Source organism: Lontra canadensis, unplaced genomic scaffold (genome assembly GCF_010015895.1).
Source record: "Lontra canadensis isolate GAN:19392208 unplaced genomic scaffold, GSC_riverotter_1.0 scaffold26, whole genome shotgun sequence".
NCBI classification, from domain to species: domain Eukaryota; kingdom Metazoa; phylum Chordata; class Mammalia; order Carnivora; family Mustelidae; genus Lontra; species Lontra canadensis.
The window spans coordinates 4,268,005-4,274,004 of NW_022631020.1; positions in this window are offsets into that span (position 1 = coordinate 4,268,005).

The window sequence follows — 6,000 nt, forward strand, 5'->3', positions numbered from 1 at the left end:
TCAAGTCAGACTTCATGCATGTAATATGACTGAATTTGGTGCTCTCTTCTTTAAACCATTCTCTGCTAAAACTATCACAGTGTCTCCCAGATGCTATTGTGTTCCGTGTCGTAAATAATGCCTCATAGAAAGGCTTACGCTTGTCCTTCATTAAAATAGCAGAGCTTTCGCTGCCAGAACACAGAGTCTGATGACTCATTCAACTTCCTACGTTATTAAGCGTTTCTGGACCATCCTGAGGAGGAGCAGAGTGGAATTAGGCTTACAATAAAGCAAACCCTGCCCTCTTGTGTTTTATTAGAAAATTACACCACGTGGTGAAGTTCTTAGAGCTGTTTACCTCTATCCTGGTTAATCGCCTGGGTTGGGGAAACAAACAAATACTGAAAGATTTGCCATGAATTCAGAAATCAGAACAGATAAAGCATAGTGTTTAGGAGGAAATGATTTCCTGTGCAGGCAAGGTAGTCATGATGAAGGCTCTTAGAATTTCCCTTTTAATATATTTTGGAAATGTTGGATGTTCAACAGCAAACCATTAAAAATTTGGGGAACCATTTCAGCTGTCGGGTGAAACCCTTTTATGCTTTTCAAATATGCACAGGGGATAATTTATCACACCATATTATTTAGATGCTCATACCATAGCTGGAGGTTGGGGAAATTTCTTTTCAATTAAAAACTGTTATCAAGAAGCTGGTAAATTTTGAAAAAGTTTTTAAAAGTTTTCTGAAAAAATATACTGGATCAGTGAATTGAAACCAGGTCTAAGTGTCTGGGTTCAGCTCAGGGGCTGAGGAGTGTTAGGAAATGTCCTTCACTGTGGAAAATTCACTTTTTAAGACTGGACTATTGGCAGGATGGTACCAAAAGCAAATATTTATTTGCGTGCCCAAGGTGGTTTATTTGATATTAGGTGATTGAAAAGGGGACTCAAAAAGTAAAGAAAGCATGTTGTCTAACGTTTCTCCTTCTAGTATATTTATCCAGGTAAAGATTAAAGGGGGAAATACAGGCAAGGGTTTTCTTTTTCTTCTTTTCTTTTTTTTCCTCCTTCCTTCCTCCCTCCTTCCCTCCCTCTCCTCCTTTCTTCCTTCCTATTTTCCTTCCTTCCTTCCTTCCTTCCTTCCTTCCTAAGAGAGAGAGAGAGAGAGAGAGAATGAGCAGAGGGCAGGGGAGAGGGAGAGAGAGAATCTTAACCAGGCTTCATGCTCAGGGAGGAGCCGGATATGGGACTCCCATGTCATGACCCCGAGATCATAACCTGAGCTGAAATCAAGAGTCCGATGTTTAACTGATTGAGCCACTCAGCCCCCCTCCCCCCCGCCCCAGCCCTTTTGTTTTGTTTTGTTTTGCTTATTCTGAGATGTTGTCTTTTCTTTTTTTAAAGATTTTATTTATTTATTCGACAGACAGAGATCACAAGTAGGCAGAGAGACAGGGGGAAGCAGGCTCCCTGCTGAGCAGAGAGCCCGGATGCCTGCGGGGCTCAATCCCAGAACCCTGAGATCATGACCTGAGCCTAAGGCAGAGGCTTAACCCACTGAGTCACCCAGGCACCCCTCTGAGATGTTGTCTTTATGTGAGAAAAATGGATGCTCCAAATTTCCCAGCTGGATCTACCTGTTACTCTTTCTCTGGTTGTTCATTCCAATGTTCATTCCAGACATGGTGATGGTAGTTGTTTGCATGGAAAGTAGGAAAAAGGAAAAAAAAAAAAAAAACAACAAAAATTGGGGAGTCAGATTTGAAACACTTAGAACGCTATCAGAAGATGAAGCCCTCTCTCGAAGGGAATCATTAAAATATTCCCCACCGAAAGACATATTATTATATGACACACTTTGCAGATAAGCTAATTCCCAAAGCAGTTAATTTCTTATTAATGTTTCTACAGAAGGTCTCATTTTCAGTATTTTTATTTGCTTCTTTAAATAGCAAGGTTTGACTTGACTATTGCCAGGGATTAGTTCTCTTCTTAAAAGAATATTTGTGTTTCAAAAAATCTTGTGCTTGACACCAAGGAGGCACACTCAGCTAAAACATATGTGTGTCGGAGCTCCAAGTCGCAGACCTACTTATGCAAGCAAGTGATCAGCCTTGAACACAGACATGTAATCTCAGTCATAATCCCGTGGAACTCTATTGTTCCCCTGTCCTTTCTTTGTGACAAGCATACAACTTCCAACCTTTTCGGCTCCACAATTCTCATTTGAGCTGCACGTTTTCTTTTCATTACAGGCGTTTTGCAATTCTGAGGCTTGTAACATATTACAGACTCAAGGTCGTTTTCTTTCTCTCTGTGCACTTCTCGCCTCTTGATATCCTCTTATCAAGATGCCGGCTTCTTTGTGTTTCTAACACTTTTACTTGAGATAGACCCAACTCTTTGATCTTGTGCAGACTCTAAATCACTTGCTGTCAGCCTCGGGGAGCGGAGATCTGGGTGCGTCCCCGGTGCCCTGTCTCCTGGCGCTTGACAGCATCATCGGGCATCTCCAACAATCAAAGGGCTCTTCCAGCCCAGTACCGAGCAAATTTGTCCCTTTTTTGCTTCAGTATGTCACAGTCTGCATTTTCCAGCTTAGCAGCGACAAGAGCGGGTGCGATAAAATCATTCTGAAATTGACACAGGCCGTCGAGGATGTAAATTCATTGTTTTTGAACAACAGCTACTCAGAACGTCAGATGACAGTGAACTCACCTTGCAGCTAGATGGCTGTCTCGGACCTGGTTTTCCACTTGCCGGAGACAGGATGCACCAGGCGTGGGTTTTATCCCAGAGCAATCTGCTCACCTTTGTTGTAGCTGTCAGAAGGCAAGAGCTCCACTCTCTGGAAGGCTTGGCTGAGACGTCTGCGTGTGAACCTCACTATACTTAGACACAGGATGAAACAGATGCTGCAACTCATTTTCCATTTACAGCTGGAGCTTGTTCCCTTCCTCCCTACGCTAAAAAGTGCCACTGGAAAATATCTGTTAAAAAGCCCGCTATTTTTTCCCATTCAAACCACCCGTATGAGACTTGACCTTAATTATCTCCCTGTGTGAGATATCTGGCAGTCTAAGATAAGGGTTCTCTGCTCCCATGAATAGCACGGTATTTCCTGAGCCCTGTCACAGGCCAGTGTTCAATACAATCTGAGCATAATTCTCTGTGTTGACATTTGGCAGCTTTCCTTTAATGCCCATTGGCCCTGGCCCTAAGTCAGTGGCTAGGTAAGGTTCCCAAGGGCTATTTTCTTTTCCTTCCTTCCTTCCTTCCTTTTTTTTTTTTTAATTTAATTTTTTTTCAGTATTCCAAGATTCATTGTTTATGTACCACACCCAGTGCTCCATGCAATACATGCCCTCCTTAACACCCACCACCAGGCTCACCCAACCCCCCACCCCACGCCCCTCCAAAACCCTCAGTTTGTCTCTCAGAGTCCACAGTCTCTCATGGTTCATCTCCCCCTCAGATTTCCCCCAACTCACTTCTCCTCTCCAACTCCCAATGTCCTCCGTGTTATTCCTTATGCTCCACAAGTAAGTGAAACCATAGGATAATTGGCTCTCTCTGCTTGACTTACTTCACTCAGCATAATCTCTTCTAGTCCCGTCCATGTTGATACAAAAGTTGGGTATTCATCCTTTCTGATGGAGGCATAATTCTTCAAACTCAACACACACGGAACAGATAATCACATCAAAAAATGGGCAGAAGACATGAACAGACACTTCTCCAAAGAAGACATACAAACGGCTAACAGAGACATAAAGAAGGTTCATCATCATTAGCCATCAGGGAGATTCAAATCAAAACCACATTGAGATACCACCGTATACCAGTTAGAATGGCCAAAATCAACAAGACAGTAAACAAGTGCTGGAGAGGTTGTGGAGAAAGGGGAACCCTCTTAACACTGTTGGTGGCAATGCAAGTTGGTGCAGCCATTTTGGAAAACAGTGTGGAGATTTCTTCTTCTTTTTTTAAGATTTTATTTATTTATTTGACAGAGAGAGATCACAAGTAGGCAGAGAGGCAGGCAGAGAGACGGGGGAAAACAGGCTCCCTGCTGAGCAGAGAGCTCGATGTGGGGCTCGATCCCAGGACCCAGAGATCATGTCCTGAGCTGAAGGCAGAGGCTTAACCCACTGAGCCACCCAGGTGCACCCCAAGGGCTATTTTCAATGGCAGAGGGGCACTTTAGGGATGAAATACCAACTGGCTTCAGCTGACATGCAAGGGAAATGCGTTAAGAAAATTTTTAATTTTATTTTTTAGATTAATTTTTTTGCAGTGAAATATAGATAACATACAGTTTGCTGTTTTAACCACGTTTAAGTGTCCAGTTCAGCTGCATTAAATACATCCACAGTGTCGTACACTGTCACCACCCACTGTTTCCCGAGCTTTGTGGCCATCCCAAACAGAAACTCTGTGCCTGCTAAACAATAATCCCTCATCCCCCCTCCCCCCAGCCCCTGGAAACCTTTATTTAACAAGTTATCCAGGAGTCTCTCCCATCTCCATTCTGAGACCCTCAGCTCTGCGTTTTGGGTAGGAAACTTATTGTCTTAAGTCAATGACTCTATCCCACACCTCTGGCTGCAGTGTTCCAGCCACGAATGTAGAACTGAAAGCCTTAACATTGGAAAGGAATCTTTGCTGAGGTTTCTGGGAAGTAAAGCCCAAAGACAAGGTCTTACGACGGAGTGTTATGGTGTGAAGACATGAAGTCCGGAATCACAGCAGCCATTTTGTCTCCCTGAGGGAAAGTTTGAAGGTGAGAGGGCATTTTTTTTTTTTTTTAATTTAGGCCAGTTTAAGCTGGAGTTTCTCTTATAATATGTAGATAAACTCATCATCAGGGAATTTTTAAGAAAGATTTCATTTATTTATTTATTTATTTGAGAGTGGGAGGGAGAGGGAGAGATAATCTAAAGCAGATTCTGCACTGACTGCAGAACCCACTGCAGGGACTCGATCCACAACCGGGAAATCATCATGTGAGCTGAAACCAAGAGTCAGATGCTTAACTGAGTGAGCCAAGCAGCTCCCCATTTTCAGGGAATTCAAAAATAAAGTGAGAGGAGTACATGGGTGGCTCAGTCAGTTAAGCATCTGCCTTCCGAATCAGCTCCCAGGTCGGATCCTGGGGTCCTGGGATAGAGCCCTGCGTCGGGCTCCTTGCTCAGTGAGGAGTCTCCTTCTCCCTCCCCCCTCTGCTCCTGCCCCCCCCAGTTGTTCTCCCTCTCTCTGGCTCTCTCTCTCTCAAATAAATAAAGATAAAAATATTTAGAAAAAAAAAGTGAGAAAGCAGAGGAGTCGGTTTCCTTATTTTCAGACACCATAATTATGCCTTTATTGGGTAAAATATTTTTCTTTGTTCCTTAAAGATTGCAAGAAAGACATTGGTGGGGAAGGAAGGGCTCCTCTTAAGGTAGGGGGTCCTACAGTGTAGGGGTGCATTCAGTATATGGCCTCTGCATACAGAGTATAGGCATTAAAATCCTAACTCAATCCCTTATTTGCTGCCTAATCTTTATTTCTAAATTTTAATTTTTACCTATTCTGGGTTTTTGTTTCCTTGCCTGCAAAAGGATATTAATAGTGTTTCTCCCTCTCCCTACACCACACGGGTGTGTGAATTGAGTTCATGTATGTAAGTTCTTCACACCCCTGCCTGTGTGTTACACTGGGTGGTCTAAACAGGAGGAATTTATTTCCTCCCAGTTCTGGACACGAGGTAGAAGACCAAGGTGCCGGGAAAGTTGGTTTAATGCGACGACTCTCTCCTTGGCTTGAAGACAACTGCTCTCCTGCCACTTCTACACGCAGTCTGGTGTCTCCCTTTTGGTGTCTACATTTCCTCTTCCTCTAAGGACACCAGTCCCATGGGATTAGGACCCCTAATTGCCTCATTGTAACTTAATCATCCCCTTTAAACGCCCTATCTCCACATATGGCTCTATTCTGAGGGTCCTTGGGTTGGGATTTCAACATATAAACAGGGG